The sequence below is a fragment of the Oncorhynchus gorbuscha genome, linkage group LG09 (genome assembly GCF_021184085.1).
Source record: "Oncorhynchus gorbuscha isolate QuinsamMale2020 ecotype Even-year linkage group LG09, OgorEven_v1.0, whole genome shotgun sequence".
NCBI classification, from domain to species: Eukaryota; Metazoa; Chordata; class Actinopteri; order Salmoniformes; family Salmonidae; genus Oncorhynchus; species Oncorhynchus gorbuscha.
The window spans coordinates 22262080-22284671 of NC_060181.1; the positions used below are offsets into that span (position 1 = coordinate 22262080).

At 44.4% G+C, this 22592-nt stretch overlaps 1 pseudogene; it reads right to left on the reverse strand.

Moving 5' to 3' along the window:
• Nucleotides 1-14364, reverse strand: part of LOC124044332 — a 57992-nt pseudogene extending 43628 nt beyond the window's left edge.
• Nucleotides 14365-22592: the final 8228 nt, after the last annotated feature.

The following is a 22592-nucleotide window of genomic DNA, read 5'->3' on the forward strand; positions in this document are numbered from 1 at the left end:
TAGAGAGTAGCAGAAGCGTAAAAAGAGGGGTTACTTATGTTACTTATTTTCCACCATAATTTTTTGAAATAAATTAATAAAAAATCCTACAATGTGATTTTCTGGATTTTTTTTCTCATTTTGTCTGTCATAGTTGAAGTATACCTATGATGAAAATTACAGCCCTCTCTCATCTTTTTAAGTGGGAGAACCTGCACAATTGGTGGCTGACTAAATACTTTTCTGCCCCACTGTATGATAAACAGAGAGTAGAGGGGAGGCACACAATGCAAATAGTCCGGTTAGCCATTTGATTACCTGTTCAGGAGTCTTATGGCTTGGGGGTAAAAAAAAGCCTTTTTGTCCTAGACTTGGCACTTCGGTACCACTTGCCATGCGGTAGTAGAGACAACAGTCTATGACTGCGGTGGCTGGGGTCTTTGACAATTTTTAGGGCCTTCCTCTGACACCGCCTGCTGTAGAGGTCCTGGATGGCAGGCAGCTAAGCCACAGTGATGTACCGGGCACTACCCTCTGAAATGCCTTGCGGTCGGAGACCGAGCAATTGCCGTACGAGGCAGTGATGCAGCCAGTCAGGATGCTCTCGATGTTGCAGCTGTAGAACCTTTTGAGGATCTCAGGACCCATGCAAAATCTTTTTAGTTTCCTGCGGGTGAATAGGCTTTGTCGTGCCCTCTTCACGACTGTCTTGCTGTGTTTGGACCATTCTGGTTTGTTGGTGATATGGACACCAAGGAACTTGAAGCTCTCAACCTGCTCCACTACAGCCCCGCCGATGAGAATGGGGGTGTGCTCGGTCCTCCTTTTCCTGTAGTCCACAATCATCTCCTTAGTCTTGGTTACGTTGAGAGATAGGTTGTTATTCTGGCACCACCCGGACAGGTCTCTGACCTCCTCCCTAAATCAAATCAAATCAAATCAAATTTATTTATATAGCCCTTCGTACATCAGCTGATATCTCAAAGGCTGATCAGGCCTAAAACCCCAAACAGCAAACAATGCAGGTGTAAAAGCACGTCGTCTGCAAACTTAATGATGATGTTGGAGTCGTGCCTGGCCATGCAGTTGTGGGTGAACAGGGAGTACAGGAGAGGACTGAGCACGCACCCCTGGGGGGCTCCAGTGTTGAGGATCAGCATGGCAGATGTGTTGCTACCTACCCTCACCACCTGGGGGGAGGCACGTCAGGAAGTCCAGGATCCAGTTGCAGAGGGAAGTGTTTAGTCCCAGGATCCTTAGGTTAGTGATGAGCTTTGAGGATACTATGGTGTTGAACATTGAGCTGTAGTCAATGAATAGTATTCTCACATAGGTGTTCCTTTTGTCCAGGTGGGAAAGGGCAATGTGGAGTGCAATAGAGATTGCATCATCTGTGGATCTGTTTGGGCGGTATGCAAATTGGAATGGGTCTAGAGTTTCTGGGATAATGGTGTTGATGTGAGCCATTCATGGCTACGGATGTGAGTGCTACGGGTATGTAGTCATTTAGGCAGGTTGCCTTTGTGTTCTTGGGCACAGGGACTATGGTGGTCTGCTTGAAACATGTTGGTATTACAGACTCAATCAGGGACATGTTGAAAATGTCAGTGAAGACACATGCCAGTTGGTCAGCACATGCCCAGAGTGCATGTCCAAAGTAGAGGTCGACCGATTAATCGGAATGGCCAATGAATTAGGGCCGATTTCATGTTTTCATAACACTCGGAAATCGGTATTTTTGGGCACCGATTTTGACGATTTTTAAATATTTATTTATTCATTTTTTACACCTTTATTTAATCTTTATTTAACTAGGCAAGTCAGTTAAGAACACATTCTTATTTTCAATGACGGCCTAGGAACGGGGCAGAACGACAGATTTGAACCTTGTTAGCTCGGGGGATCCAATCTTGCAACCTTACAGTTAACTAGACCAACGCTCTAACCACCTGCCTCACGAGGAGCCCGCCTGTTATGCAAATGCAGTAAGCCAAGGTAAGTTGCTAGCTAGCATTAAACTTATTTTATAAAAAACAATCAATCAATGACTGTCGTTGCACCAATGTGTACTTAACCATAAACATCAATGCCTTTCTTAAAATCAATACACAAGTATATATTTTTAACCATGCGCATTTAGCTAAAAGAAATCCAGGTTAGCAGGCAATATTAACCAGGTAAAATTGTGTCACTTCTCTTGCTTTCATTGAAAACAGAGTCAGGGTATATGCAACAGTTTGGGCCACCTGGCTCTTTGCGAACTAATTTGCCAGAATTTTATGTAATTATGACATAACATTGAAGGTTGTGCAATGTAACAGGAATATTTAGACTCATGGTTAGATCAAATACGGAATGGAATAAACATTTTACATTTACATTTACATTTAAGTCATTTAGCAGACGCTCTTATCCAGAGCGACTTACAAATTGGTGCATTCACCTTATGACATCGAGTGGAACAGTCACTTTACAATAGTGCATCTAAATCTTAAAGGGGGGGGGTGAGAGGGATTACTTATCCTATCCTAGGTATTCCTTAAAGAGGTGGGGTTTCAGGTGTCTCCGGAAGGTGGTGATTGACTCCGCTGTCCTGGCGTCGTGAGGGAGTTTGTTCCACCATTGGGGGGCCAGAGCAGCGAACAGTTTTGACTGGGCTGAGCGGGAGCTGTACTTCCTCAGTGGTAGGGAGGCGAGCAGGCCAGAGGTGGATGAACGCAGTGCCCTTGTTTGGGTGTAGGGCCTGATCAGAGCCTGGAGGTACTGAGGTGCCGTTCCCCTCACAGCTCCGTAGGCAAGAACCATGGTCTTGTAGCGGATGCGAGCTTCAACTGGAAGCCAGTGGAGAGAACGGAGGAGCGGGGTGACGTGAGAGAACTTGGGAAGGTAGAACACCAGACGGGTTGCGGCGTTCTGGATGAGTTGAAGGAGTTTAATGGCACAGGCAGGGAGCCCAGCCAACAGCGAGTTGCAGTAATCCAGACGGGAGATGACAAGTGCCTGGATTAGGACCTGCGCCGCTTCCTGTGTGAGGCAGGGTCGTACTCTGCGGATGTTGTAGAGCATGAACCTACAGGAACGGGCCACCGCCTTGATGTTGGTTGAGAACGACAGGGTGTTGTCCAGGATCACGCCAAGGTTCTTAGCGCTCTGGGAGGAGGACACAATGGAGTTGTCAACCGTGATGGCGAGATCATGGAACGGGCAGTCCTTCCCCGGGAGGAAGAGCAGCTCCGTCTTGCCGAGGTTCAGCTTGAGGTGGTGATCCGTCATCCACACTGATATGTCTGCCAGACATGCAGAGATGCGATTCGCCACCTGGTCATCAGAAGGGGGAAAGGAGAAGATTAATTGTGTGTCGTCTGCATAGCAATGATAGGAGAGACCATGTGAGGTTATGACAGAGCCAAGTGACTTACACAGGTATCTTGTTTTCCAGGTGATGGTTTCCGGATTTTACCTAAGGCTTGTATTTCTGTGTGTTTATTATATTTAAGTCTATGATTTGATATTTGATAGAGCAGTCTGACTGAGGGGTGGTAGGCAGCAGCAGGCTCGTAATAGTCAAAGGTATATGGTTTAGAGAGAAATAGTCGAGGCGTTATAATTCCTGTAATAACTTGCGGCTGAACTTGAAAGGGGTTCCTTCGTTATTTTACCGTTCATGTCTTCCATAGAGAATGTCTTGATCTACTTCAAATAAGGTCTGTGTTTCATGCTTAAACCGCCTCTGCATTTTGATACCCGTGTAAATCTCATTAGGATAAGGTAACGTTTGTCAAAAAAAAAAATCATAAATCCAACCTACAAAAAAATGATCTTCGCTTATATTTAGCCAATATTGATCAGAGTTACCTTGTCCTATGGATATCTACACAGTTATAAAATTGGCAAGGTGGTGTAAGCCTACACGAAACACAGACCTTATTTTAAGTGAATCTAAAAATATCCTATGGAATAAATGAATGAAGGAACCGCTTTTCAGATTTTGCTAGAAGATGTCATAGGAATTATGACTCGCACTTTGGTAGTCAATTCTTACCATGTCCATTATTAAAATAGGATTTCCTGCATATAGAAATTACAGTTTTTGTTTTCAACATTCATCACAGGTAACTTAAACTCATTTTTATTCAAACAGTTGAGAGTATTTGTCTCCTAAGCAGACTCTTCAGTATCATTGTCACTTCAGAGCTGTGTGTGTGTTTTACAGATGGCAGAGAAAAGCAGAGCACCAGTGTCGGACTATTACATGGAATTTGCACCAGGGAAAGCAAGGTGTCTTATTTGTGATAAAGATGTAAGCATGGGGTCAGCAACGGCTAAATCAAAAAATACCACCAACCTGTGGAATCACCTTAAGAACACCCATCCAAAAACCCATATGTATTATATTAAGTTAAAATAAAAGTGTTCATTGTTCATTCAGTGTTGTTGCAATTGTCATTATTACAAAAATGTGTATATATATATACATTTTTTAATCGGCCGATTAATCGGCATCTGCTTTTTTTTGGCCTCCAATAATCGGTATCGGCATTGAAAAATCATAATTGGTCGACCTCTAGTCCAGAGTACATGTCCTGGTAATCCATCTGGCCCCGCAGCCATGTGAATGTTGACCTGTTTAAAGGTCTTACTCACATCGGCTACGGTGAGCGTGATTACACAGTCATCCGGAACAGCTGATGCTCTAACCCTCAGTGTTGCTTGCCTCGAAGCAAGCATAGAAGTGATTTAGCTCGTCTGGTAGGCTTGTGTCACTGGGCAGCTTACGGCTGTGCTTCCCTTTGTAGTCTGTAATAGTTTGCAAGCCCTGCCACATCCAACGAGTGTCGGAGCCAGTGTAGTATGATTCAATCTTAGCCCTGTATTGACGATTTGCCTGTTTGATGGTTCGTCGGAGGGCATAGCAGGATTTCTTATAGGCTTCCGGGTTATAGTCCCGCACCTTGAAAGCGGAAGCTCTACCCTTTAGCTCAGAGTGAATATTGCCTGTAATCGATGGTTTCTGGTTGGGGTATGTACGTACAGTCACTGTGGGGATGACGTCCTCGATGCACTTATTGATAAAGCCAGTGACTGACGTGGTGTACTCCTCAATTCCATCGGAAGAATCTCAGAACATGTTCCAGTCTGTGATACCAAAACAGTCCTGTAGTTTAGCCTCTGCTTCATCTGACCACTTTAAAAAATAATAATAATAATATTTTATTTTTGCATTTTCCAATTAAGAACATTCAAAACAAAAGTGAAGAGATATTAGACAACGATAGGACAAAGTGACAGTAACAGACGAACGTAACAAAAATAAATTATAATTATAGTTATATAAACAAACATACAATAATAAAAAATACAAAATATTTACAAAATTTAATTTTTTTAATAAAATAAAAAATTAATGAGACATTGGATCAGCTGCCGTAGGCTACATAATATACATTACGTGTGAAACATTATGTGAGGATTATATATAGATTCAATCAATGAGATGTGGGGGGAGATTCTCCATATAGTCAATAAAAGGTTGCCCATTTCTGTAAAATGTCTTTAACTTATTCCTCAAGCAGTAAGTGATTTTCTCCAAAGGGATACAACTATTAACTTCCGAAAGCCACATTGCAACTGGCAGGGAGGAATCCAATTTCCATTTCAAGGCAATACATTTCTTGGCAATCGCTAGCAATATTTCTGTTAGCTTTATAGTATGGCTTTGCCTAAGATTGGTGTTAGTAAAGTTACCCAGTAGATAGACCTCCGGGTCTAAAGGGAATGCAACCCCGTGAATTGAGGATATGGTATCGCATACCCCCTGCCAGAAACCGTGTAGTTTTGAACACTGCCAAGTGGAATGGAGGAATGTTCCTTCATCTGAGCCACATCTAAAACATAGGGAGGAGATATCTAGGTTGAACCTGTGCAGTCTAGATGGGGTGATATAGAGCTGATGGAGGAAATTAAACTGGATCAGTCTGTATCTGGAGTTCAATGTGGATGTAACCCCATCCCTGCATAGGTCACTCCATAGATCCTCATCAAGATCAATACCCAGATCTCTCTCCCATCTAAGTCGGGGTTTATCTAGCCCAGGCAGTGTTAGTCCTGACATAAGAGCATTGTAAACACGGGAAATGGTCTTGAACAGTGGTTGGTCTGCGTGGCAGAGTTGTTCAATAGGTGACATCTTAGGTAGATTCCATTGTCCCTTGAGAGTCACCCTAATAAAGTTTCGTAGTTGTAGGTAGCTAAAGAAGTCCCTGTTAGGCAAGTGGTATTTCTGTTTCAGCTGATCAAAAGACATAAGAACTCCCTCCTCGTAACAATGTTCCAGAAGAGTGATCCCCTTATCAGACCATGGTCTAAAGTTACTATTCTGGAAAAACATAGGGATCAATCTATTGTTCCATAAAGGGGTTTTAATCGGGCGTTAAAGGAATCCCCCAATCTATTGTTCCATAAAGGGTTTTAACAGCTCATGCAGTTTGCACCATGCCAGGACAGAATGTATGATTAAAGGGTTGTCTGTGATGGTTTTTATAGATTTTCTGTCCCATTTGTAAAACAGATCTGCCCCAGTGTCACATTTACCTCAAGCTTTTCAATGTTCAACCATGAGGGAGAGGGACCATTGTCAAACCTCTGAGCAAGAAACCTAGACTGTGCAGCCCAGTAGTACATTCTAAAATTGGGGAGGTTTAAGCCCCTTGACTGTAGTCAAGGGTCAGTTTATCCAGGCCAACCCTAGGGGTTTTGCCGTGCCAGATAAACCGTCTGGTCAGCTTGTCGAGAGAGGAAAAAATGCTGCGGGAACAGGGATAGGGAGAGATTGAAACAGATATAGAAACCTGGGCAGGACATTCATTTTAATTACATTGATTCTACCCAGTAGAGAGAGAGTTAAGTCCATCCATTTACAAAGGTCAACCTCCACCTTTTGCAACAAACTGGCCAGATTGAGTTTATAGAGGTTGTTCAGATTACCATCCACCATTATGCCCAAGTATGTGAAGCCCATAGGCGACCATCTAAAAGGGAACTTGTGCTTGATGGTATGATGGTCAAAGACAGACAACGGTAAGATTTCGCTTTTATCAAGATTGACCTTATATCCAGAGAAAGAACTATAACACTGTAGTAGTATCTGCAAGTGAGAGAGGGAGTGTTCTGGGTTTGTTAGGAATAAGATAAGGTCGTCCGCAAAGACTGATAATTTATGGGTATGGGGGCCCACCTCAAAGCCATGTATATCAGGGCACGTTCTAATAGCCTCAGCCAACGGTTCGATGGCGAGGGCAAAGAGGTGGGGGCTAATTGGGCAACCTTGTCTGTTCCCCCTATAAAGAGGGAAAGAGGAGGGAGTAATCCCATTGGTAGCAATCCTAGCTTTAGGAGATTTGTAGAGTGATTTTATCAAATTTACAAACATGGTACCTAAACCAAACTTTTCCAAGACGCGAAAGAGGTATGGCCATTCAACCCTATCAAAGGCCTTTTCAGCATCGAGGGAGACTGCGACACCAGCTATTTTGTTTTTGTTAGCAAGGTGAATTACATCAAAGAACCTTCTGAGATTATTGGAGGAAAATCTATTAATTATGAAGCCAGTCTGATCTGGGTTGACCAACAGGGGAAGACATGACTCCAGTCTCTTAGATAGCATCTTGGTGACCAGTTTACAATCTGTGTTAAGGAGAGAGATTGGTCTATAGGAGGCGCACTTTAGCGGGTTTTTCCCTTTCTTGTGGTTTACATTAATCACTGCTTGAGAGAAGGACTCTGGAAAGCAGTTGTCTTCTCTGGCTTTTTTAAGTACCTCCATAAGGTAGGGGACCAACAGCTCCCTAAATTCTTTATAGAACTCTGGAGGGAAGCCATCCTCCCCAGGAGATTTATTAGAAGGTAAGGATTTAATGGCCTCTAACAATTCAGGGACTGAGAAGTGTTCACTCAGGCGCTCGCTGTCTTCCCCTGACAGGCATGGGAGGTTGAGAGAGGAGAGAAAGGAGTCTATCTCTGATAGATCATCGCTTGATTGGGAAGTGTAGAGGTCTTCATAGTATTTCTTAAAAGTATTATTAATTTCAGTAGGGTCGAAAGATATCTCTTTAGTGAGAGTTTCTATGGCATTAATTGATCTGACCACTTTTTATAGACCGGGTCATTGGTGCTTCCTGCTTTCCTTTTTGCTTGTAAGCAGGAATCAGGAGGATAGAGTTGTGGTCGGATCGGATTTACCAAATGGAGGGCAAGGGAGAGCTTTGTATGCGTTTCTGTGTGTGGAGTACAGGTGATCTAGATTTTTCCCCCTCTGGTTGAACATATAACATGTTGATGGAAATTAGGTAGAACTGTGTCAAGTTTCACTGCATTAAAGTCTCCGGCCACTAGGAGTTCCACCTCTGGGTGAATGGTTTCCTGTTTGCTTATTTCCTTATTTATACATCTGACTGAGTGCGGTCTTAGTGCCAGCATCTGTCTGTGGTGATAAATAAACAGCCATGAAAAGTATAGCTGAAAACTCTTAAGGCAAGTAGTGTGGTATGCAATTTATCACAAGATACTCTACCTCAGGTGAGCAAAATCTAGAGACTTCCTTAGATTTTGTGCACCAGCTGTTGTTTACTAATATGCACAGACCGCCTCCCCTCGTCTTACCGGAATGTGCTGTTCTATCCTGCCGGTGCAGCATATATCTCGCTAGCTGAATATCCATGTCATCATTCAGCCACGATTCCGTGAAACATAAGATATAACCGTTTTTGATGTCCCGTTGGTAGGATATTTGTGATCGTATCTCGTCTAATTTATTGTCCAATGATTGCATATTGGCGAGTGATATTGACAGTAATAGCAGCTTTCCCACTCGCCTTCTACGGATCCTTACGAAGCATCCGGCTCTGTGTCCTCTGTCGCTGCGTCTCTTCCTCTTGCAAATAACTGGGATGTTGACCTTGTCGGGTGTTCGGAGAATATCCTGTGCGTCCTGCTTGTTGAAGAAAAAATCATTGTGAGTGATCGCTGTCCTGATATCCAAATCTCTTTTTTGCTGTAAGACACGGTTGCAGAAACATTATGTACAACATAAGTTACAAATAACGCGAAAATAAACACATAATAGCACAATTGGTTGGGCGCCCGTATAACTGCTGCCATTTTCTTCTGCCACCATTTTATATATACTGCTGCCATTTTGTTCTGGCACCATTTTATATATACTGCTGCCATTTTGTTCTGGCACCATTTTATATATACTGCTGCCATTTTGTTCTGGCACCATTTTATATATACTGCTGCCATTTTCTTCTGGCACCATTTTATATATACTGCTGCCATTTTCTTCTGGCACCATTTTATATATACTGCTGCCATTTTCTTCTGGCACCATTTTATATATACTGCTGCCATTTTGTTCTGCCATTTTATATATACTGCTTCATTTTCTTCTGGCACCATTTTATACTGCTGCCATTTTCTTCTGGCACCATTTTATATATACTGCTGCCATTTTCTTCTGGCACCATTTTATACTATTCTATCAATTTTGTTCTGTGACCATTTAATTATATTTTCTTCTCAATTTTATACAGTGAGCTGCCATTTTCTTCTGGCACCATTTTACCACTATTCTATCAATGACACAGTGAGTGAGTTAATTATATTCTATCAATGACACAGTGAGTGAGTCAATTCTATTATATCAATGACACAGTGAATGAGTTAATTATATTCTATCAATAACACAGTGAGTGAGTCAATTCTATTCTATCAATGACACAGTGAGTGAGTTAATTATATTCTATCAATGACACAGTGAGTGAGTCAATTCTATTCTATTCTATCAATGACACAGTGAGTGGTCAATTCTATTCTATCAATGACACAGTGAATGAGTCAATTCTATTCTATCAATAACACAGTGAGTGAGTCAATTCTATTCTATCAATGACACAGTGAGTGAGTCAATTCTATTCTATCAATGACACAGTGAGTGAGTTAATTCAATTCTATTCATGACAGTGCATGAGTTAATTCTACTCTATCAATGACACAGTGAGTGAGTTAACTCTATTCTATCAATGACACAGTGAGTGAGTCAATTCTATTCTATCAATGACACAGTGAATGAGTCAATTATATTCTATCAATAACACAGTGAGTGAGTTAATTCTACTCTATCAATGACACAGTGAGTGAGTTAACTCTATTCTATCAATGACACATTGAGTGAGTCAATTCTATTCTATCAATGACACATTGAGTGAGTTAACTCTATTCTATCAATGACACAGTGAGTGAGTTAACTCTATTCTATCAATGATACAGTGAGTGAGTTAACTCTATTCTATTCATGACAGTGCATGAGTTAATTCTACTCTATCAATGACACAGTGAGTGAGTTAACTCTATTCTATCAATGACACATTGAGTGAGTCAATTCTATTCTATCAATGACACATTGAGTGAGTTAACTCTATTCTATCAATGACACAGTGAGTGAGTCAATTCTATTCTATCAATGACACATTGAGTGAGTTAACTCTATTCTATCAATGACACATTGAGTGAGTTAACTCTATTCTATCAATGACACAGTGAGTGAGTTAACTCTATTCTATCAATGACACAGTGAGTGAGGCAATTCTATTCTATCAATGACACAGTGAGTGAGTTAACTCTATTCTATCAATGACACATTGAGTTAACTCTATTCTATTATATCAATGACACAATGAGTAAATTAACTATATTCTATATTAGATCTAATATACAATATAATGATCTTAATAAAATAGTAATTGATCAATGGTCCAGTGAGTGAGTTCCTCTTGGGAAACGTTTCAAGGACCTCCTGACGTCAAGCAGCACCTGGTTGAAGTCCTTGTGGTTCTCTCTGATATCCTTAGCTAGAATCAAAACAAATGCTCAGCGCCCCCCTCCCTCATTGTTTTCAGTTGAACATATTTAACAGTGCTGCTGCCAAAGGCCCTGAATGTTGCTCGTTTACATTATGTTGTTGCACAGTATTGAATAATACAGAATGAATCAATGTTGACAAAAGTCACCTGAATTTGATGAAGTTACAGTAGGCTACATTCAATCAACATACATCAACAGACTATAGACAGCTAGAGGCATACTGACACAGTGTAATGGTCGTAGTAGTCTACAGCCACGTCTCGGGGCAATGGCCAAACGCAACGATGGACAACCAGGATCTCACATTGTAACCTCTCACTCACTAGGTTTAGCAGGCAACTTGTAGACGTTGACGCTGAGCAGCTTGGGCCAGACTTCCCTCCTGATCTCGTCTGTTAGAAGGCCTCCCTCGCTGACGGCTGCCCTCCGCAGCGTCTCAATGTCCAGCGGGTCACTGTTCAGGGCCTGGAGGATCTCCACCAGCTTCAGCTTCTTCCACGACTCGTGCTCTGCTTGACAACAGAAAATATGAATTAAGATTATACATGTTGTTCAGATAGCAATACAGTCTTGACTGTGGACAGGGTTTTCTTGGATGATAAGATAACACCAGAGTACCACTGCAAGCGAAGGCTTGTCTCTGCTGGTATTGTAGGTTGATATCACTTTTTGTTAGTCAATTCTTTCCCCAAAATGCTATTCAATGTCAATTGTGCAAGTTAAAAGTGTGTACTTTCACACATTCTACTGTTACTAATTTACAATGTGGCACATAGCTAGTAAATATTAGTATCCCACCTGGGTCATTCCTTCAATACGGTGTGTTTTGGACCACATCACTTTAGTGAAAAAAAGTATATATTTTTACATTTGTTTTGTATTCTATCAGAAAAAGGACATGTTTGACTTTCAGAAAAACATATTGGTCAAGCTCAGGCACTTATCGCCATATATATATTAGAATTTATTGTGCATACATGGACCATGGGATATTTCCACCTGTTAGGGACATACACCTAACTATCTGAAAGTGTTAACAATGCATGTATATATCTAGATTTAGATTTAAGACATTCAAAGTGCCTTACTCTATTACGTTAATTGATTTTCTTCAAATAATTATACATCAATGATTATTGAGCGAAACGTGTGTTATTTTCATTTGCACCACCAAGAGTGAATAACAACAGAATTTGGTCAACATTTTTGCATATGTAGTTGACCCCTTCTATTTCGACAAGTTACCACAAAGATACACGTAACATCTGATGATATTATTACATTATGATTTTTTTTAACACTGACCTAACAGGGTGGAATAAAGCATAACAGGGTGGAAAGCAATAACAGGTTGAAACTAACAACAATAATGAACAAAATGTTGAAACAATTAAAGATATTTTATGAACTTGGTTCAAAAAAACATTACATTTATAATTAGAACCACTTTCTTTTTATTTAATTTTCAATTTACTTTTGTCTTTTTAAAAACATTGTCATCGTAAGTTTGTAAAACAACAAAAATATATTATTAAAACACGAGTATTCCATTAGAACAACATAGCTACATGTAAAACAATTGGATTGCATTTGAAAATCACTGTTAGTTCAAGTTTAATAACACTAATCAGGCATTTTATGATAAACAGCCCTACACATTTTGCTCCTAACAATTCTGGGCTCACGGTTCACGCTTAATAAAATGGTTATTCAAAAGGTTTAACAGCATTTATAAAATATCTCATACATAGAAAGAAACATGAACCTTTAAAAAGTCCCCCCTCCCCTTCTTCCCTCTCACCTCTCCTCCAATTCACTCCCTTCCAAAACCCTTCCCACTCCACCCCTCTTGCTTTTTCTCCACTCCACTCCATCCCCCCTCCACATACTGCAAGTCCCTTTGCTCCAGTTGTAGCTAAATGGTTTCCAAAGTGGTCTTTTATGTACCTTCAAGCTCTGGGATCAGGCATTCTACCTGGAAGTCAGCGTACTTTGCGAGGGCTTAGCCTGAATAATTTGTTTATTGCATTACAGTGCATGCAATTGACCAGGATGTTATCCTCGTGTACATCTGTTATGATTCCTGGGTATGGCTCATTGTCATAGGACAGCACACACCACTGTCCAATATGGTGAGAGTGAATGGCCTCTGGTCACCACGAGGTTTCAACGGTGCACACAGATCTTGGAGCATCAGGAGCTTCTAGAGCTGCTTCTGTGGGCTAGCAAGTGGCGCAGCAGTCTAAGGCACTGCAGTGCAAGAGGCATCACTACGGTCCCTAGTTTGTATCCAGGCTGTATTACATCCGGCTGTGATTGGGAGTCCCATAGGGCGGCGCACAATTGGCCCAGCATCGTCTGGGTTTGGCCGGGATAGGCTGTCATTGTAAATAAGAATTTGTTCTTAACTGACTTGCCTAGTTAAATAAATAAAATAAAAACTCAAAGCAGGGACAGGCCATGACCCCCTCATCTCTTTGGCAGAGACAGGTTATGTCTCTGCACTTGATGTGACCTGGCAACACACTTTTCCCTTGACGCATCTTCATTGTGCTTGTCACTGCAGTTTTTGGATGAGAAAATCCCACGGCTGTAAAGGCCGTTAGCCATAAATTGGAGATTCTTGTGGGTTTTACATTGGTGTCTCAACCCAAAATGGCCTAAAGGTGCAGAAGAATGAATCTTGACTTTCTGACAGGAACTTCCTGGGTAGATTCTTCATTGTCTGCCAGCGACCTTTTTTGCATCTTCTGTTTGTTTCGCGTGACTGTTTGTTTCCTCCCTGTAGTCATTTGACTCACATCATCCCTTCTTGGATTCAGCAGTTGCACAGTTTCTCTTCGTCCACACAAAAGGTACAAATATATCCGTCCAATCCAGCCCTCTCCTTTGGAAAACCTAGTCGGTTCTTATTCACCATGTTCCCAATAGTTACTCTTGCAATCATCTGCCTCTCCTTTTCTGGTGTTGCGATATTTAGTTCTAATGTCTTCAAGCAATGATGAGTGTAACAGAAGGGTTCTTCTAATGGTTGGATGGACAGGATGATGCCTCAGCATTGCATTCACTTTTGAGTGAGGAGATTTGGAATGTCCCTTAACACATTGGAATGTCTCGTATTTATCTTTTTCCAAGGTGGCTTGAAGTTTCTTGATCTCTTTCATAAGCCTTTTCTTTGTATTGTTGGTCTTTCTTTGACCTTGATGTCTTTGCCTAAAACACAGTCAGAACTATTAGTATTGTAATCAGTAAACGAATAAATAAATCAAATTGACCAATCAGTTAATCAATCAATTATTCAAAAAATGAATCAATAAACCAATCAATAAAAACATGGGTATGTTTAGTAATATAGAATAGAGCACAAATATTGTGTACACAGCTCAAATAGATCCTGACTAATAAAGTATTAAAGTACCCAGCTTCAAGCTTGCTCTAACCTTGAGGGCCCTGGCATTGGGTCATGTTCAGGAAGAGGGGGAGGTGTGGGGGAAGGGGAAAAGATGCCCTGGCTGTTGCGCTGGTCTTTTCTTCTGTCTTCGTCTCTCTCCATTTTTCCTTTAAAACACACTTCTCTCTCTCACTGATATCTGCTATCCTCTTTTTCGCTGTCTCTCTGTCATCTCTGTCTCAGGGTACTTTTGTCGTCTCTCTGGGTCTGCATCACGGCATGCTCGGTAACACCGCTGCATTTCAGGAGCACTGAGTGATGGTGTCATGTTTTGTCATTTATTATCTTGTCTTGTCCCTGTGCTTCCCATTCTATTCGTTTCCCTCTGCTGGTCTTATTAGGTTCTTTCCCTCTTTCTATCCCTCTCTCTCCCCCTCCCTCTCTCACTCTCTCGCTCTCTCTTCTCTCTATCGTTCCGTTCCTGCTCCCAGCTGTTCCTATTCCCCTAATCAATCATTTAGTCTTCCCACACCTGTTCCCGATCCTTTCCCCTGATTAGAGTCCCTATTTCTTCCTTTGTGTTCCGTTCCTGTCCTGTCGGTTCCTTGTCTAGAATTCACCGTGCTGTGTTTGTGTATCGCCCTGTCGTGTCGTGTTTTCCTCAGATGCTGCGTGGTGAGCAGGTGTCTGAGTCTGTCTGGTTCAAGTGCCTTCCCGAGGCAACCTGCTGTTCACCTGCTGTTCAAGATCGAGTCTCCAGTTTGTCCTCGTCATTTCGAGTGAAAGTTGTGTTTTTGTTTGTATTTACTTTACTGGATTAAAGACTCTGTTTTCGCCAAGTCGCTTTTGGGTCCTCTTTCACCTGCATGACAGAAGGAACCGACCAAGGAATGGACCCAGCGACTTCAGACGCTCGTTACACTGCCGTCGAGATCCAAGGAGCCATGCTCGGCAGACACGAGCAGGAATTGTCTGCTGCTCGCCATGCCGTGGAGAACCTGGCCGCTCAGGTTTCCGACCTCTCTGGACAGTTCCAGAGTCTACGTCTCGTGCCACCTGTTACTTCCTGGCCTGCCGAGCCTCCAGAACCTAGGGTTAATAACCCACCTTGCTACTCCGGGCAGCCCACTGAGTGCCGCTCCTTTCTCACGCAGTGTGAGATTGTGTTCTCTCTCAACCCAACACATACTCTAGAGAGAGAGCTCGGGTTGCTTACGTCATTTCACTCCTTACTGGCCGGGCTCGAGAATGGGGCACAGCTATCTGGGAGGCAAGGGCTGATTGCTCTAACAAGTTCCAGAACTTTAAAGAGGAGATGATTCGGGTTTTTGACCGTTCAGTTTTTGGTAGGGAGGCTTCTAGGGCCCTGGCTTCCTTATGCCAAGGTGAACGGTCCATAACGGATTATTCTATTGAGTTTCGCACTCTTGCTGCCTCTAGTGAGTGGAACGAGCCGGCGCTGCTCGCTCGTTTTCTGGAGGGACTCCACGCAGTGGTTAAGGATGAGATTCTCTCCCGGGAGGTTCCTTCAGATGTGGACTCTTTGATTGCTCTCGCCATCCGCATAGAACGACGGGTAGATCTTCGTCACCGGGCTCGTGGAAGAGAGCTCGCATCAACGGTGTTTCCCTGCTCCGCATCGCAACCATCTCCCTCCTCTGGCTCAGAGTCTGAGCCCATGCAGCTGGGAGGGATTCGCATCTCGACTAAGGAGAGGGAACGGAGGATCACCAACCGCCTGTGCCTCTATTGCGGAGTTGCTGGACATTTTGTTAATTCATGTCCAGTAAAAGCCAGAGCTCATCTGTAAGCGGAGGGCTACAGGTGAGCGCAACTACTCAAGTCTCTCCATCAAGATCCTGTACTACTTTGTCGGTCCATCTCACGCTGGACCGGTTCGGGTGCTACATGTAGTGCCTTGATAGACTCTGGGGCTGAGGGTTGTTTCATGGACGAAGCATGGGTTCGGAAACATGACATTCCTTTCAGAGAGTTAGAAAGCCTACGCCCATGTTCGCCTTAGATGGTAGTCATCTTCCCAGTATCAGATTTGAGACACTACCTTTAACCCTCACAGTATCTGGTAACCACAGTGAGACTATTTCTTTTTTGATTTTTCGTTCACCGTTTACACCTGTTGTTTTGGGTCATCCCTGGCTAGTATGTCATAATCCTTCTATTAATTGGTCTAGTAATTCTATCCTATCCTGGAACGTTTCTTGTCATGTGAAGTGTTTAATGTCTGCCATCCCTCCCGTTTCTTCTGTCCCTACTTCTCAGGAGGAACCTGGCGATTTGACAGGAGTGCCGGAGGAATATCATGATCTGCGCACGGTCTTCAGTCGGTCCCAGCCAACTCCCTTCCTCCTCACCGGTCGTATGATTGTAGTATTGATCTCCTTCCGGGGACCACTCCTCCTCGGGGTAGACTATACTCTCTGTCGGCTCCCGAACGTAAGGCTCTCGAGGATTATTTGTCTGTGTCTCTTGACGCCGGTACCATAGTGCCTTCTTCCTCTCCGGCCGGGGCGGGGTTCTTTTTGTTAAGAAGAAGGACGGTACTCTGCGCCCCTGCGTGGATTCTCGAGGCTGAATGACATAACGGTTAGAATCGTTATCCGCTTCCCCTTATGTCATCAGCCTTCGAGATTCTGCAGGGAGCCAGGTGCTTTACTAAGTTGGACCTTCGTAACGCTTACCATCTCGTGCGCATCAGAGAGGGGACGAGTGGAAAAAATGTTTAACACTCCGTTAGGGCATTTTGAGTACCGGGTTCTGCCGTTTGGTCTCGCCAATGCGCCAGCTGTTTTTCAGGCATTAGTTAATGATGTTCTGAGAGACATGCTGAACATCTTTGTTTTTGTCTATCTTGACGATATCCTGATTTTTTCTCCGTCACTCGAGATTCATGTTCAGCACGTTCGACGTGTTCTACAGCGCCTTTTAGAATTGTCTCTACGTAAAGTCTGAGAAGTGCTCTTTTCATGTCTCCTCCGTTACTTTTCTTGGTTCCGTTATTTCCGCTGAAGGCATTCAGATGGATTCCGCTAAGGTCCAAGCTGTCAGTGATTGGCCCGTTCCAAGGTCACGTGTCGAGTTGCAGCGCTTTTTTAGGTTTCGCTAATTTCTATCGGCGTTTCATTCGTAATTTCGGTCAGTTGCTGCCCCTCTCACAGCTCTTACTTCTGTCAAGACGTGTTTTAAGTGGTCCGGTTCCGCCCAGGGAGCTTTTGATCTTCTAAAAGAACGTTTTACGTCCGCTCCTATCCTCGTTACTCTGACGTCACTAGACAATTCATTGTCGAGGTTGACGCTTCAGAGGTAGGCGTGGGAGCCATTCTATCCCAGCGCTTCCAGTCTGACGATAAGGTTCATCCTTGCGCTTATTTTTCTCATCGCCTGTCGCCATCTGAGCGCAACTATGATGTGGGTAACCGTGAACTGCTCGCCATCCGCTTAGCCCTAGGCGAATGGCGACAGTGGTTGGAGGGGGCGACCGTTCCTTTTGTCGTTTGGACAGACCATAAGAACCTTGAGTACATCCGTTCTGCCAAACGACTTAATGCCCGTCAAGCTCGTTGGGCGTTGTTTTTCGCTCGTTTCGAGTTTGTGATTTCTTACCGTCCGGGTAGCAAGAACACCAAGCCTGATGCCTTATCCCGTCTGTTTAGTTCTTCTGTGGCTTCTACTGATCCCGAGGGGATTCTTCCTTATGGGCGTGTTGTCGGGTTAACAGTCTGGGGAATTGAAAGACAGGTTAAGCAAGCACTCACGCACACTGCGTCGCCGCGCGCTTGTCCTAGTAACCTCCTTTTCGTTCCTGTTTCCACTCGTCTGGCTGTTCTTCAGTGGGCTCACTCTGCCAAGTTAGCTGGTCATCCCGGTGTTCGAGGCACTCTTGCGTCTATTCGCCAGCGCTTTTGGTGGCCGACTCAGGAGCGTGACACGCGCCGTTTCGTGGCTGCTTGTTCGGACTGCGCGCAGACTAAGTCGGGTAACTCTCCTCCTGCCGGTCGTCTCAGACCGCTCCCCATTCCTTCTCGACCATGGTCTCACATCGCCCTAGACTTCATTACCGGTCTGCCTTTGTCTGCGGGGAAGACTGTGATTCTTACGGTTGTCGATAGGTTCTCTAAGGCGGCACATTTCATTCCCCTCGCTAAACTTCCTTCCGCTAAGGAGACGGCACAAATCATTATCGAGAATGTATTCAGAATTCATGGCCTCCCGTTAGACGGTTTCAGACAGAGGCCCGCAATTCACGTCACAGTTTTGGAGGGAGTTCTGTCGTTTGATTGGTGCAGTCTCTCTTCCGGGTTTCATCCCCAGTCTAACGGTCAAGCAGAGAGGGCCAATCAGACGATTGGTCGCATACTACGCAGCCTTTCTTTCAGAAACCCTGCGTCTTGGGCAGAACAGCTCCCTGGGCAGAATACGCTCACACCTGCTTCCTTCGTCTGCTACCGGGTTATCTCCGTTTCAGAGTAGTCTGGGTTACCAGCCTCCTCTGTTCTCATCCCAGCTTGCCGAGTCCAGCGTTCCCTCCGCTCAAGCGTTTGTCCAACGTTGTGAGCGCACCTGGATGAGGTCTGCACTTTGCCGTTACAGGGCACAGACTGTGAGAGCCGCCAATAAACGCAGGATTAAGAGTCCAAGGTATTGTTGCGGCCAGAGAGTGTGGCTTTCCACTCGCAACCTTCCTCTTACGACAGCTTCTCGTAAGTTGACTCCGCGGTTCATTGGTCCGTTCCGTGTCTCCCAGGTCGTCAATCCTGTCGCTGTGCGACTGCTTCTTCCGCGACATCTTCGTCGCGTCCATCCTGTCTTCCATGTCTCCTGTGTCAAGCCCTTTCTTCGCACCCCCGTTCGTCTTCCCTCCCCCTCCCGTCCTTGTCGAGAGCGCACCTATTTACAAGGTACATAAGATCATGGACATGCGTTCTCGGGACGGGGTCACCAATACTTAGTGGATTGGGAGGGTTACGGTCCTGAGGAGAGGAGTTGGGTTCCGTCTCGGGACGTGCTGGACCGTTCACTCATTGATGATTTCCTCCGTTGCCGCCAGGATTCCTCCTCGAGTGCGCCAGGAGGCGCTCGGTGAGTGGGGGTACTGTCATGTTTTGTCATTTATTATCTTGTCTTGTCCCTGTGCTTCCCATTCTATTCGTTTCCCTCTGCTGGTCTTATTAGGTTCTTTCCCTCTTTCTATACCTCTCTCTCCCCCTCCCTCTCTCACTCTCTCGCTCTCTCTTCTCTCTATCGTTCCGTTCCTGCTCCCAGCTGTTCCTATTCCCCTAATCAATCATTTAGTCTTCCCACACCTGTTCCCGATCCTTTCCCTGATTAGAGTCCCTATTTCTTCCTTTGTGTTCCGTTCCTGTCCTGTCGGTTCCTTGTCTAGAATTCACCGTGCTGTGTTTGTGTATCGCCCTGTCGTGTCGTGTTTTCCTCAGATGCTGCGTGGTGAGCAGGTGTCTGAGTCTGTCTGGTTCAAGTGCCTTCCCGAGGCAACCTGCTGTTCACCTGCTGTTCAAGATCGAGTCTCCAGTTTGTCCTCGTCATTTCGAGTGAAAGTTGTGTTTTTTGTTTGTATTTACTTTACTGGATTAAAGACTCTGTTTTCGCCAAGTCGCTTTTGGGTCCTCTTTCACCTGCATGACAGATGGTGCTATTCCCTAACAAATGCATGTAACCGTTTTAATAACACAGACATAATATCAGCAAAAAAGAAACGTCCCTTTTTCAGGACCCTGTCTTTCAAAGATAATTAGTAAAAATCCAAATAACTTCACAGATCTTATTTGTAAAGGGTTTAAACACTGTTTCCCGAATGGTCGTTAAGACACTAACAGCTTACAGATGCTAGGCAATTAAGGTCACAGTTTTGAAACCTGAGGATACTAAAGAGGCCTTTCTACTGACTCTGAAAAACAACAAAAGAAAGAGGCCCAGGGTCCCTGCTCATCTGAGTGAACGTGCCTTAAGCATGCAGCAAGGAGTCATGAGGACTGCAGATGTGGCCAGGGCAATAAATTCCAATATCCGTACTGTGAGACGCCTAAGACAGCGCGACAGGGAGACAGGACGGACAGCTGATCATCCTCGCAGTGGCAGACTACGTGTAACAACACCTGCACAGGATTGGTACATCTGAACATCACACCTGCGGGACAGGTACCGGATGGCAACAACAACTGCCCGAGTTACACCAGGAACGAACAATCCTTCCATCAGTGCCCAGGCTGTCCGCAATAGGCTGAGAGAGGCTGGACTGAGGGCTTATAGGCCTGTTGTTAGGCAGGTCCTCACAAGACATCACCTGCAACAACGTCGCCGGACCAGAAAGGACTGGCAAAAAGTGCTCTTCACTGACAAGTCACGGTTTTGTCTCACCAGGGGTGATGGTCGGATTCGCGTTTATCGTCGAAGAAATGAGCGCTACACCGTGGCCTGTAATCTGGAGCGGGATCAATTTGGAGGTGGAGAGTCAGTCATGGTCTGGGGCGGTGTATCACAGCATCTTCGGACTAAGCTTGTTATCATTGCAGGCAATCTCAACGCTGTGCGTTACAGGGAAGACATCCTCCTCCCTACTGTGGTACCCTTCCTGCAGGCTCATCCTGACATAACCCTCCAGCATGACAATGCCACCAGCCATACTGTTCGTTCTGTACGTGATTTCCTGCAAGACAGGAATGTTAGTGTTCTGCCATGGTGAGAGTTAGGGCCATTCCCCCCAGAAATGTCCGGGAACTTGCAGGTGCCTTGGTGGAAGAGTAGGGTAACATCTCACAGCAAGAACTGGCATATCTGGTGCAGTCCATGAGGAGGAGATGCACTGCAGTACTTAATGCAGCTGGTGGCCACACCAGATACTGACTGTTACTTTTGATTTTGACCCCCCTTTGTTCAGGGACCAATTATTCAATTTCAAATCAAATCAAATCAAATCAAATTAAATTTTATTTGTCACATACACATGGTTAACAGATGTTAATGCGAGTGTAGCGAAATGCTTGTGCTTCTAGTTCCGACAATGCAGTGATAACCAACAAGTAATCTAACTAACAATTCCAAAACTACTGTCTTATACACAGTGTAAGGGGATAAAGAATATGTACATAAGGATATATGAATGAGTGATGGTACAGAGCAGCATACAGTAGATGGTATCGAGTACAGTATATACATATGAGATGAGTATGTAGACAAAGTAAACAAAGTGGCATAGTTAAAGTGGCTAGTGATACATGTATTACATAAGGATGCAGTCAATGATATAGAGTACAGTATATACGTATGCATATGAGATGAATAATGTAGGGTAAGTAACATTATATAAGGTAGCATTGTTTAAAGTGGCTAGTGATATATTTACATCATTTCCCATCAATTCCCATTATTAAAGTGGCTGGAGTTGGGTCAGTGTCAATGACAGTGTGTTGGCAGCAGCCACTCAATGTTAGTGGTGGCTGTTTAACAGTCTGATGGCCTTGAGATAGAAGCTGTTTTTCAGTCTCTCGGTCCCAGCTTTGATGCACCTGTACTGACCTCGCCTTCTGGATGATAGCGGGGTGAACAGGCAGTGGTTCGGGTGGTTGATGTCCTTGATGATCTTTATGGCCTTCCTGTAACATCGGGTGGTGTAGGTGTCCTGGAGGGCAGGTAGTTTGCCCCCGGTGATGCGTTGTGCAGACCTCACTACCCTCTGGAGAGCCTTACGGTTGAGGGCGGAGCAGTTGCTGTACCAGGCGGTGATACAGCCCGCCAGGATGCTCTCGATTGTGCATCTGTAGAAGTTTGTGAGTGCTTTTGGTGACAAGCCGAATTTCTTCAGCCTCCTGAGGTTGAAGAGGCGCTGCTGCGCCTTCTTCACGACGCTGTCAGTGTGAATGGACCAATTCAGTTTGTCTGTGATGTGTATGCCGAGGAACTTAAAACTTGCTACTCTCTCCACTACTGTTCCATCGATGTGGATAGGGGGGTGTTCCCTCTGCTGTTTCCTGAAGTCCACAATCATCTCCTTAGTTTTGTTGACGTTGAGTGTGAGGTTATTTTCCTGACACCACACTCCGAGGGCCCTCACCTCCTCCCTGTAGGCCGTCTCGTCGTTGTTGGTAATCAAGCCTACCACTGTTGTGTCGTCCGCAAACTTGATGATTGAGTTGGAGACGTGCGTGGCCACGCAGTCGTGGGTGAACAGGGAGTACAGGAGAGGGCTCAGAACGCACCCTTGTGGGGCCCCGTGTTGAGGATCAGCGGGGAGGAGATGTTGTTGCCTACCCTCACCACCTGGGGGCGG